Here is a 14344-nt window from a genome sequence, read left to right as displayed (position 1 = left end):
TACAGAGAACTCCACAAAGATACTCCTCGAGAAGAGCAACCCCATCACACATAATTGTCAGATTCACCAAAGTTGAAATGAAGGAAAAAATGTTAAGGGCAGCCAGAGAGAAAGGTCAGGTTACCCACAAAGGGAAGCCCATCAGACTAACAGCTGATCTCTCAGCAGAAACTCTACAAGCCAGAAGAGAGTGGGGGCCAATGTTTGACATTCTTAAAGAAGAGAATTTTCAACCCAGAATTTCATAACCAGCCAAAATAAGCTTCATAAGCGAAGGAGAAATAAAATACTTTACAGACAAGCAAATGCTGAGAGATTTTGTCACCACCATGACTGCCCTACAAGAGATCCTGAAGGAAGCACTAAACATGGAAAGGAACAAACGGTACCAGCCACTGCAAAAACATGCCACATTGTAAAGACCATCAAGGCTAGGAAGAAACTGCATCAACTAACAATCAAAATAACCAGCTAAAATCATAATGACAGGATCAAATTCACACATAACAATATTAACTTAAATGTAAACAGGCTAAATGCTCCAATTAAAAGACACAGACTGGCAAATTGGATAAGGAGTCAAGACCCATCAGTGTGCTGTATTCAGGAAACCTATCTCACATGCAGAGACATACATAGACTCAAAATAAAGGGATGGAGGAAGATCTACCAAGCAAATGGAAAACTAAAAAAGGCAGAGGTTGCAATTCTAGTCTCTGATAAAATAGACTGTAAACCAACAAAGATTAAAGGAGACAAAGAAGGCCATTACATAATGGTAAAGGGATCAATTCAACAAGAAGAGCTAACCATCCTAAATATATATGCACCCAATACAGGAGCACCCAGATTGATAAAGCAAGTACTGAGTGACCTACAAAGAGACTTAGACTCCAACACAATAATAATAGGAGATTTTAACACCCCACCATCAACATTAGACAGATCAAGGAGACAAAAAAGTTAACAAGGATATCCAGGAATTGAACTCAGCTCTGCACAAAGCGGACCTAATAGACATCTATAGAACTCTCCACCCCAGCTCAACAGAATATACATTTTTTTCAGCACCACACCACACCTATTCAAAAATTGACCACATAGTTGGAAGTAAAGCTCTCCTCAGCAAATGCAAAAGAACAGAAATTATAACAAACTGTCTCTCAGACCACAGTGCAATCAAACTAGAACTCAGGATTAAGAAACTCACTCAAAACTGCTCAACTACATGGAAATTGAACAACCTGCTCCTGAATGACTATTGGGTAAATAACGAAATGAAGGCAGAAATAAAGATGTTCTTTGAAACCAATGAGAACAAAGACACAACATACCAGAATCTCTGGGACACATTCAAAGTAGTGTGTAGAGGGAAATTTATAGCACTAAATGCCCACAAGAGAAAGCAGGAAAGATCCAAAATTGACACCCTAACATCACAATTAAGAGAACTAGAAAAGCAAGAGCAAACACATTCAAAAGCTAGCAGAAGGCAAGAAATAACTACAATCAGAGCAGAACTGAAGGAAATAGAGACACAAAAAACCCTTCAAAAAATTAATGAATCCAGGAGCTGGTTTTTTGAAAAGATCAACAAAATTGATAGACTGCTAGCAAGACTAATAAAGAAGAAAAGAGAGAAGAATCAAATAGATGCAATAAAAAATGATGAAGGGGATATCACCACTGATCCCACAGAAATACAATCTACCATCAGAGAATACTACAAACACCTCTACGCTAATAAACTAGAAAATCTAGAAGAAATGGATAAATTTCTCGACAAATACAGGCTCCCAAGACTAAACCAGGAAGAAGTTGAATCTCTGAATAGACCAATAACAGGCTCTGAAATTGAGGCAATAATCAATAGCTTACCAACCAAAAAGAGTCCAGGACCCGATGGATTCACAGCTGAATTCTACCAGAGGTACAAGGAGGAACTGGTACCATTCCTTCTGAAACTATTCCAATCGATAGAAAAAGAGGGAATCCTCCCTAACTCATTTTATGAGGCCAGCATCATCCTGATACCAAAGCCTGGCAGAGACACAACCAAAAAAGAGAATTTCAGACCAATATCCTTGATGAACACTGATGCAAAAATCCTCAATAAAATACTGGCAAACCGAATCCTGCAGCACATCAAAAAGCTGATCCATCATGATCAAGTGGGCTTCATCCCTGAGATGCAAGGCTGATTCAACATACACAAATCAATAAATGTAATCCAGCATATAAACAGAACCAAAGACAAAAAACACATGATTATCTCAATAGATGTAGAAAAGGCCTTTGACAAAATTCAACAACCCTTCATGCTAAAAACTCTCAACAAATTAGGTACTGATGGGACGTATCTCAAAATAATAAGAACTATCTATGACAAACCCACAGCCAATATCCTACTGAATGGGCAAAAACTGGAAGCATTCCCTTTGAAAACTGGCACAAGACAGGGATGCCCTCTCTCACCACTCCTATTCAACATCGTGTTGGAAGTTCTGGCCAGGGCAATCAGGCAGGAGAAGGAAATAAAGGGTATTCAATTAGGAAAATTAGGAAAAATTCAAATTGTCCCTGTTTGCAGATGTCATGATTGTATATCTAGAAAACCCCATTGTCTCAGCCCAAAATCTCCTTAAGCTGATAAGCAAATTTAGCAAAGTCTCAGGATACAAAATCAGCGTACAAAAATCAGAAGCATTCTTGTACACCAATCACAGACAAACAGAGAGCCAAATCATGAGTGAACTACCATTCACAATTGCTTCAAAGATAATAAAATACCTAGGAATCCAACTTACAAGGGACGTGAAGGACCTCTTCAAGGAGAACTACAAACCACTGCTCAATGAAATAAAAGAGGATACAAACAAATGGAAGAACATTCCATGCTCATGGGTTGGAAGAATCAATATCATGAAAATGGCCATACTGCCCAAGGTAATTTATAGATTCAATGCCATCCCCATCAAGCTACCAATGACTTTCTTCACAGAATTGGAAAAAACTACTTTAAACTTCATATGGAACCAAAAAAGAGCCCACATCACCAAGTCAATCCTAAGCCAAAAGAACAAAGCTGGAGGCATCACGCTACCTGACTTCAAACTATACTACAAGGCTACAATGACCAAAACAGCATGGTACTGGTACCAAAACAGAGACATAGATCAATGGAACAGAACAGAGCCCTCAGGAAGAATGCCACAAATCTACAACTATCTGATCTTTGACAAACCTGACAAAAACAAGCAATGGGATAAGGATTCCCTATTTAATAAATGGTGCTGGGAAAACTGGCTAGCCATATGTAGAAAGCTGAAACTGGATCCCTTCCTCACACCTTATACAAAAATTAATTCAAGATGGATTAAAGACTTACATGTTAGACCTAAAGCCGTAAAAACCCTAGAAAAAAACCTAGGCAATACCATTCAGGACATAGGCATGGGCAAGGACTTCATGTCTCAAACATCAAAAGCAATGGCAACAAAAGTCAAAATTGACAAATGGAATCTCATTAAACTAAACAGCTTCTGCACAGCAAAAGAAACTACCATCAGAGTGAACAGGCAACCTACAAAATGGGAGAAAATTTTTGCAACCTACTCATCTGACAAAGGGCTAATATCCAGAATCTACAATGAACTCAAACAAATTTACAAGAAAAAAACAAACAACCCCATCAAAAAGTGGGCAAAGGACATGAACAGACACTTCTCAAAAGAAGACATTTATGCAGCCAAAAAACACATGAAAAAATGCTCATCATCACTGGCCATCAGAGAAATGCAAATCAAAACCACAATGAGATACCATCTCACACAAGTTAGAATGGTGATCATTAAAAAGTCAGGAAACAACAGGTGCTGGAGAGGATGTGGAGAAATAGAAACACTTTTACACTGTTGGTGGGACTGTAAACTAGTTCAACCATTGTGGAAGTCAGTGTGGCGATTCCTCAGGGATGTATAACTAGAATTACCATTTGACCCAGCCATCCCATTACTGGGTATATACCCAAAGGACTATAAATCATGCTGCTATAAAGACACATGCACACGTGTGTTTATTGTGGCACTATTCACAATAGCAAAGAGTTGGAACCAACCCAAATGTCCAACAACGATAGACTGGATTAAGAAAATGTGGCACATATGCACCATGGAATACTATGCAGACATAAAAAATGATGAGTTCATGTCCTTTGTAGGGACATGGATGAAACTGGAAACCATCATTCTCAGTAAACTATGGCAAGGACAAAAAACCAAACACCACATGTTCTCACTCATAGGTGGGAACTGAATAATGAGGGCTCGTGGACACAGGAAGGGGAACATCACACTCCGGGGACTGTTGTGGTGTGGGGGGACGGGGGAGGGACAGCATTAGGAGATATACCTAATGCTAAATGACGAGTTAATGGGTGTAGCACAACAACATGGCACATGGATACATATGTAACAAACCTGCACATTGTGCACATGTACCCTAAAACTTAAAGTATAATAATAATAATAATAAATGAGATATTACATCTGATATCATGGAAACATAAAGGATCATTAGAATTTATTATGCACAATAATATGACAACAAATTGGAAACCTAGAGGAAATGGATAAATTCATGGACACATACACCCTACCAAAATTGAACTAGGATGGAATAGAAAACTTGAACAGGCCAATAGTGACTATGAAATTGAATCAGCAATAAAAGCCTTCCAAAAAAAGAAATGCCCAAGACCCCGTGGCTTTACTGCTACATGGAATTCTTCCAGACTTCTAAAGAAAAGCTAATTACAATTCTCAAATTATTCCAAAAATTAGAAGAGGAGAGAATTCTGACTACCTCATTCTGTGAGGCCAGCACTACCCTAATACCAAAACTAGACAGGGATACAACAAAAAAGGAAACTACAAGTAAATAAACCTGATGAATGTAAATGAAACAATCCTCAACATTATAGTAGCAAGTCAAATCCAACAACATATTAAGAAGATAACACATCATGATTAAGTCAGATTTATCCCAGGGATGCAAACATCGTTCAAAACATGCAAATTATTTTATTTTATTTTATTTTCTAGAGAATTAAATCGTTTATTGTTTACACATGATAACAGATGATACAAAAGCTTCATTCTCATCTATAATTTTATCTGGTACCATCATTCAATTTAGATATATTGCATAAGATGTGGCCACAATCATTTTTAAAACCAATAATTCCATGATTTTGCTTGAGTGGCTTGAGTGATCCCTTTTAATGGTGAACTTCGGGTCCTAACGGTAACTATCGTTCAACAACACCAAGGTTTCTGAAGAAAATGGATTCTCCACCAAGCAGAGTGTATATAAATTCCAATTAGAACTTGGCATTACTCTGAAGGAATTCTAACTTCACACTGTTGGGGAAATTTACCAAGATGGCTTCAGAGTAGACTAACTTAACACAGCACATTAAAAAAAAAAAAAAGACACATTTATTCAGCATCATGATCAGACTATTACATTTAGCAATCAACAGCATGGGTGTAAAAAAAAAAATCTACATTAAAACCCTTTGTTGGACTGCTTTATATTTCCACAGAACAGAAACTAAAATAACCTGTTATACAACTCATTGCAAATACAGTCCTCTAGTTTTTTGCCCATACACATGAGTATTTGTCTAAAACATTTTTTTTTCCTTTGGTAGCAGCTACGCCCTGCCACCGCTGTGTTTGGCTGAGTTCACAAATCTTTTGTTACCTGTAGCTTCCCTGTCACTTATCTAACCCTTCTCTTCTGCTAAGATTTGTTTCCTGGCAGTAATTAAAGTCTTCTGCCACTGCCATAGCTACTACTGCTACTGGAAACACCATAGTCACCTTGGTTTCATGGTTTGTCAAAGGATTGGCCTCCATGACCATAGAGGCCAGAACTTCTACCTCCAAAGTTTCCTCCCTTCGTGGGTCCAAAATTTGAAGATCTATTGTTGTAATTGCCAAATATATTGTAGCTTCTACCACCTCCAAAATTGCTTCCATCATTACCAAATCCATTATCACCATCCCCACTGCCACCATATCCACCACCACCACAGCTGCCACCAAAGCCACCAAGAACACTGAAGTTTCCTCCATAACCAAAGTTGTCATTCCCACTGAAACCAACTCCACGACCACTATCAAAGTTTCCAGAACTACTTGGACCTCTTTGGCTGGATGAAGCACTAGCTGTCTCTTGCTTTGACAGGGCTTTCCTAACTTCATAGCTGTGGCCATTCCCAGTAATGGTGTGGTCGTCAAAGTTTACAAGGGCAAAGCCCCTTTTCTTGCCACTGTCTTGGTCAGTAATGATTTCAATCCCTTTAAATTTTTCCATACAGTTCAAAAATATTATCTTAAGCGATGTTCTTCAGTGTCTTCTTTAATGCCACCAACAAATATCTTTTACACAGTTAAGTGGGCACCTGATCTTTGATAATCTTCTCTTGAGATAGGTCTCTTTGGTTCCACAACTCTTCCATCCACCTTGTGTGGCCTTGTACTCATGGCTGCATCCACCTCTTCTGCAGTGGCATATGCGACAAACCCAAAGCCCCTGAAGCACTTGGTGTTTGGATCTCTTATTACCACAGAGTCTGTGAGCACTCCTCATTGCTCAAAATGGCTCTTCAGGCTCTCATCAGTTGTTTCAAAGCTCAACCATCCAATGAAGAGATTCCTTAGCTGTTCGGGCTATTTAGGAGACTCTGATTTAGACATAATGGCAAGGGGAAGAGAGACTTTAACAATGCTTCCTCGGTGGCCTCCACAGGCAGAAGGAAGTAAACGGTGAACATATCTCCACCACGTGCAAATTAATAAATGTGATACATCACAGTAACACTAAGTGTTTAAATCATAAGATTTAAAATTATAAAACTTCTAGGCAAAAACAGGGGAAATGCTTTAGGTCACTTGTCTAGGCAAAGATTTTATGACTGGGACTTCAAAAGCACAGGGAAAATGCCTCTACAAAAATAGATAAGTGGGCTATTATTAAACTAAAAAGCTCTGGACAGCAAAGAAAACAATAAACAGAGTGAAGAAACAATCTTTAGATTGAGAGAAAAAGCTATTAATCTGATGGGACTAATACTAAGAATTCAGAAGAAAAAAAAACTCAAAGAACTCAACAGCAAAAGAATAAATAAACCCATCAAAAAGTGGGCAAAGAATCTGAGTAGACTTTTCTCAAAATAAGACATACAAGACATACAAATATCTAACATGTATATTAAAAAATGCTCAACATTACTAATCATCATGGAAATGCAAACTCAAACGGCAATGAGTTATCATCTCACCTCAGTTAGAAAGGCTATTATCAAAGAAATAAAAAATAAATGCTGGAAAGGACTGGGAGAAAAGGGAACTATTACGCATTGTTGGTGGGAATGTAAATTAGTTTAGCCATTATGGAAAGAAGTGTGACAACTTTTCATAAAACTAAAAAAAAAAAAGACCTACAATAGGATCAAGCAATCTCATTTGATGGTATTTATTCAAAGGAAAAGAAATCAGCATATCAAATAGATAGCTGTGCCCCACTTGTTTATTGCAGCACTATTCACAATAACCAAGATGTGGAATCAACCTAACTGTCCATCAACAACAGAATGAATAAAGCAAATGTGGTATATATACACAATGGAGTTCTATCTATCATAAAAAAAATAAAGTCCTGTCATTGGCAGGTACATGGATGGAACTGGAGGTCATTTTGTTAAATAAAATAAGCTAGGCACAGAAAGACAAATATGACAAGCTCTCACTCACCTGTGGGCACTATAAAAGTTGATTTCATGAAAGTAGAGAGTAGAGTGATAGATGCCAGAGGCCAGGAAGTGTGGGCATGGGGCTGAAAACAGGTTGGTTAATGGGCACAAACATATAATTAGATGGAAGGAATAAGTTCTAGTTTTTGACAGCACTATAGGATAACTATAGTTAACAGTAATTAATTGTATATTTCAAAATACCTGGAAAAGAATATTTGGAATGTTTCCATCATGAAGAAATGACAAATGATTGGATGATGAGTATAATAAATACCCTGTTGTGATCATTTTGCATTGTATACATGTATCAAAAATCATCTGTACCCATAAATATGTATCAGGTATTAATACATGTTATTATGTGTTAATAAAAAATACTGAAATTTGAAATGCATTATGAAATAATATTTTTACATGGACATAAGAAATATAGTGTTTAATTTTTGTATAATAAAATTGGAGTTGCTGAGAGATGTAAATTTAAAAATTTATAAATTAATTATATCAAAATTATATTATTATGCTACATTTTAAAAAAGGCCTCAAGATGGTAAAGGAATGAGGGAACTATTGTAAAAATTTGTAACTCAATGTGTGGACATTCTTATGCTGGTTTAGTAAGCAGAGACACTAGAAATAGTGTCATTTTGAGATTTGTTACTGTGGTACACATAGTTTTTCAGTAGTACTGAGGCAAAGACATATTTTTTGTGTGGTTTATTAAAAAATTAAAACAATGCCAGTCAGTAGGCTTATACTCAAAGAAAATGCTAGGTCTTATTTTAAAGAGTTTCAGTTACATTTATGCATTTAAAAGTATGCAGCCAAAAGACACATGAAAAAATGTTCATCATCACTGGTCATCAGAGAAATGCAAATCAAAACCACAATGAGATACCATCTCACAACAGTTAGAATGGCCATCATTAAAAAGTCAGGAAACAACAGGTGCTGGAGAGGATGTGGAGAAATAGGAACACTTTTACACTGTTGGTGGGACTGTAAACTAATTCAACCATTGTGGAAGTCAGTGTGGCGATTCCTCAGGGATCTAGAACTAGAAATACCATTTGATCCAGCCATCCCATTACTGGGTATATACCCAAAGGACTATAAATCATGCTGCTATAAAGACACATGCACACATATGTTTATTGCGGCACTATTCACAATAGCAAAGACTTGGAACCAACCCAAATGTCCAACAACGATAGACTGGATTAAGAAAATGTGGCATATGTACACCATGGAATACTATGCAGCCATAAAACATGATGAGTTCATGTCCTTTGTAGGGACATGGATGAAGCTGGAAACCATCATTCTCAGCAAACTATCACAAGGATAAAAAACCAAACACCACATGTCCTCACTCATAGGTGGGAATTGAACAATGAGAACACATGGACACAGGAAGGGGAACATCACACACTGGGGCCTGTTGTGGGGTGGAGGAAAGGGGGAGGGATAGCATTTGGAGATATACCTAATGTTAAATGACGAGTTAATGGGTGCAGCACACCGTTGGTCTGTAACAAACCTGCACATTGTGCACATGTACCCTAAAACTTAAAAGTATAATAAAAAAAAAAAGTATAATAAAATGAATAACTAAATACAATTAAAAAAAGCTACAAATTAAAATATTTAAGGCATTTTCTTTATTATTAATCCTTGCCATAATTTGATTTCTTATTTAACAAACTAATCTCTAGTCCTGATGGCATAGAGCTTTTACTCTGTCTTGTTCTTTTCTATATCACTTCTAAATGATGGACCTTTACCAGCTCTGGACTCTGTATGGTGTGTTCTAGACCAACAGTACCTCAAATTCAAATGCCTTAACTTAGACTAATTGTCTTTCCTGATTCTTTAAACAAGGCAACCAATACATAACTGCTTTTCAGTAAAATTCGTTGAATAAAATACTTTAAATTTTCCACGAAGGCTTTTACTCAGTTGCACTACAGTAAGCCAGCAAATTTACAGTTCATGATTTGTTTTTGGTGAATGCTGATTATATCCAGGGTCTTATCCTTGTGAAAGCTTCCCTTCCCATTATGTTTAAGGTCAGTTACTCAGCAATCTTTGACTTTAGCATAGTAAATAAAGTACGGATTGTGACATTTATGTCTTAGTGGATTTTTTTTTGTTTGTATGTTTCTTTGTTTTATTTTTAAAGAGAGAATCCTTTCTAAGAAATAAAAAAAGGAGTGGAAGTAGTTGATAGACTAGGAAACATTTTAATTTATTTTTATTTCTGTAATAAAATTTGAATGTATAAAGAAAGCTGTAGCAAAACACTTTAAGACTTCATAAGTCTACAGAAAATACCAAATTAGTGGATAGCATTTGAACAAAGTGCAGGGATAATAAAAACAGACCAGGAAATTAGGTATGTTCTAATATCATGTGGTTTTCATGAATCAAACTAGGGCTACATATAATAGGTATTTGAAGAGGTCTGCTGATAAAAAAAAAAGGTACATAAGTTTGATATATAAGTTATGAGCCTGGAGAGTGTTTACATTTTAAGGGATCTCAATTATTATTTATTCTAAATCCATTATTTGTCCATTAAAGACACAGGTTCAGAGATGATAAGCTATTTGCTCAAGTAGAAAAGCTACTTAATAGCTTTGTGATTACAGGTGCTAAGACATGAAACCAAACATTTAATTCCCAAGTTTAAGAAATATTGTGGTATCTAATGCTACAGAGAAATTTTGTGAGGCCTTTTTTTCAAAGAAAGAGCTAACAATACATTACATGCACAAAAACAACAAGCCCCTTTAGCATTTTGTAGGTATTTCCTTTCTTAGATATAAAATAAAGGAGCTGTGGCACAGACCCTTTAACCTAATAACATATATAAATGTAATGTTCAGGTGAGTATTAAAACCCTTCAGGACCACTTTGAAAAAGAGAAAAGTAACCTTGAATTTCAAGAAAGTAAAAAAACATTAAATATACTCACTTGCACAGCTATTTTTCAAGGTGGATTGGCTTGATAAAAATTATGACCTCTTTCTGTGCCTTAGTTTATTTTCCAGACCTAAAAATATTGCCAGTGCCTGAGGCGTAAGTCAGAGTGAACCTCTATTATCACTCCAGAGACTTGGCATTTTCCTCATTAGGCTCCATAGTATCTGACTGAGTGACCTTGTTTGGTGAGAAGACACAGATGGAGTCTGTCAGTAAATCTTGTTAATGTAACAAGTATTCCCACTGTTAGATGAGTGTTGAGCCTGATACTGGCATTTCTTCCCTTAGTAAACAACCCATATTCCCTTTCCAACATGGGTCTCTTCCTTCATGCCATCAGGTTTTTCAGCATTAGCTTGTTCTAAGGATTATCTAAAAGGATGTCTCTTGCTGTGAAGGTGAGATGCTCTCTCTTTCTGAATAGCAAACTCTTGCTGGCTTTTGAAAGATGTAAAGATGACATTAAATGTGGAAAACATAAACCTAAGCCAAATACACTGTCACCATCCTAAAAAGTCCTGTAAGTGTTTCACCTAAAGGTAGTAAGATTTATTATCAGGTAACCACTTCCGTAATTTGTCATTTCTCCCTGTTATCCTGTTTTGCAACATAAAAGACAAAGCTTTAAGAAAGGAAACATTCTCAATTTGAGGAAGAAAGATTGAGTTTCAGTGCAGGTAAATATAAGTGTTCAGTGGCAGACGTCAGACTGTATCACGTACTTGGAAAAAGGCATTTAATCTCTAACAATTTCAATATCCTTATCTATAAAATTGGTAAATAATTATTAAAAATAACCTTTCAGATCTAGTGAGGGGATCAAATAAGATTGGGATTATCTTGTAAAACTATACATATGTTTACTTATAAGTATAGAATATAAAATAAAAGCAATCAGAAATGCACAGCCAGGAGCATACTTTAAATCTTAGTGGACACTTAATATGTACAAAATTTAATTTTAATTAAAAATGAATAATTTTTGCAATTTAAAATTAGAAGATATCTGCAAAATATAGTAGGCCATAATGATATAAAAATAATAATAATAACTCATTTACAAAGGGCCTTAGTTATACTTTTATTAAAAATGTTCAACTTTTTATTTTTATTTTAAATAACTTAATAATTATAAATCAAAGCAAAAACAATGGTTCTATAACTTTTCAATGTTTCTAGTCCCTCATACTAAATTAAAAGTACTACATTAAGTACTGAGTGTCATCAGGGGCTCTGCTTGTAGAAGAGCTTTGTAGGAAAAATAAGCTTTCCTTTAGTACCTATAATGCTCAGATACTGAGGTCAAAAGAATTATAAACTCGGAAGATTCAAAAGTTCTTGACCATATTCCAGTAATAAGATACAAAATAATTCAAAGATTGTAATCAACTATTATGATAAGTGATGGAGCTATCTCCTAATATGTATAATATAAAATCTCAGAAGTGGGAACACTAATCAGATGGCAACAGACTGGAGGATTTTAGCTGGGCTTCTGGGAAGTTTTTAGTTATACCGAAGTTTAGAATTAGAGATAAATACAGAAAATGCGTGCCAGTCAATGAAATGGCATGTCTAAGAGCTCTGATCTATGCATGGGAAAAATGAAAACTGTTGTTGTTTGCAACAACAAGCTAGAGGCTAACAGAGATTACTTACGAATGCATTCTAAAGTGAGGAGTGTAAGTTTTACCAGAAAATCAGTAGATTTTAGCAGAGGAGATTGATACAATTTAATCTCAGTGGAGAATCTGTCCAAGAAATAATGTAATTACCATTTTATTGATCCAAACACAAATGTCCAACAAAACTTTCTTTTTTTTGGGGGGGGGGTAGGGGGGCCAGTGTCTCGTTCTGTCGCCCAGGTTGGAGTGCAGTGGCACGATCTCGGCTCACTGCAAGCTCCGCCTCCCGGGTTCATGCCATTTTCCTGCCTCAGCCTCCCGAGTAGCTGGGACTATAGGTGCCCACCACCATGCCTGGCTAATCAACAAAACTAACTTTTTATTCAAGGTCAAATGGTGATCCAAACCATATATCCAATGTAACTTGTATGTAATAACTCCAAGAAAATAACTTGGAGTTATTTTCTATCTTATTACTAGAATATGGTCAAGAACTTTTGAATCTTCCGAGTTTATAATTCTTCTTTCGACCTCAGTATCTGAGCATTATAGGTAATAAAAGAAAGCATTACAAATAGATTTATAGTAAAATGTTGGGAAAAGATATATTATGCGAACAGTAATGATAAAAGAGCTCGGACTGCTGCACAAATATACAATTTAGACTTTCTAATCAAACGTTATTATAACTAAAGAGAAACATTTTATAATGATATAAGTACAAACTATCAGAAAGATATAATTATAAACATATAGACATCCAAGAATAGAGCCCAAAGGTACATGAAGAAGAAATTGACTCAAAGGGAGAGACAATTTGACAGTTATAGTTGTAGACTTCAGATCTCCACTTTCCACAATATATTAGAACAATAAAGCAGTAGTTCAGACAGAATATAGAAAAATTGTACAATACTAGAAATCAGTTAGACCTAACAAATTTGAAAGGAGAACTCCACCAATTAAAAGTAGAATACGTATTCTTCTCAAACACACATAGAATATTCTCCATGATAAACCATACACTAGTCCATAAGGCAAGCCTCCATAAATTTTAGAGGACTGAGATAATACAAGTACATTATCTGACCACAATGGAATAAAATTAAAAATCTAAAACACAAGTCAAGTTGGGAAAATAATCCTTTTTTTGAGACAGAGTCTTGCTGTGTCACCCAGGCTGGAGTGCAGTGGCGTGATCTCGGCTCACTGCACACTCTGCCTCCCGGGTTCACGCCATTCTCCTCCCTCAGCCTGCACAGCAGCTGGGACTACAGGAGCACGCTGCCACGCCCAGCTAATTTTTTTGTATTTTTAGTAGAGACGGGTTTTCACCGTGTTAGCCAGGATGTTCTCGATCTCCTGACCTCATGATCCTCCCACCTTGGCCTCCCAAAGTGCTGGGATTACAGGCGTGAGCCACCGTGCCCGGCAATAATCCTCTTAAAAACAATGAATTAATGAAGAACTCACACAAGGAAAATTTAAAAATATTTATAAATATATAAAAATAAACAAATATTTTAACAATACATGTAGAATGTAGCTAAATCAACTGCCTGGAGAGAAATTTACAGCTACAATCACCTATATTTGAAAGAAAGAAGAAATCTCAAATTAATGTACTCACCATTCACCATAGGACACTAGAAAACAGAGTAAATTAAACCTAGGGCAGGCAGACACGACAAATAAAAAGATTAGAACTGAAACTACTAAAATAAAAAATATATTTTTAAAAATTTTTTTAATTGAAAAATTCCACAGAAATAGTTTTTGTGAAAAAGGCCGTGAAATTAATAAATTCCCAGCAGGACTGACCAATAAAAAGAGAGAGAGAGAGGAGAATAACATGCTATATTAAGAAATCCAGGAGGAGATTACTTTGCAGAAATAAAAGAAGTATTATAAG

The 14344-nt window shown here is 36.0% G+C and overlaps 1 pseudogene; it reads right to left on the bottom strand.

The window, feature by feature from the left end:
- Positions 1–5829: 5829 nt before the first annotated feature.
- On the bottom strand, positions 5830–6764 carry LOC129488798 (heterogeneous nuclear ribonucleoprotein A1-like; annotated as a pseudogene).
- Between the last annotated feature and the right edge of the window lie 7580 nt (positions 6765–14344).

The sequence above is a fragment of the Symphalangus syndactylus genome, chromosome 8 (genome assembly GCF_028878055.3).
Source record: "Symphalangus syndactylus isolate Jambi chromosome 8, NHGRI_mSymSyn1-v2.1_pri, whole genome shotgun sequence".
Classification (NCBI taxonomy): domain Eukaryota; kingdom Metazoa; phylum Chordata; class Mammalia; order Primates; family Hylobatidae; genus Symphalangus; species Symphalangus syndactylus.
Note: the sequence above shows the minus strand (reverse complement) of the source record. Positions and strands in the feature narration are given on the sequence as shown.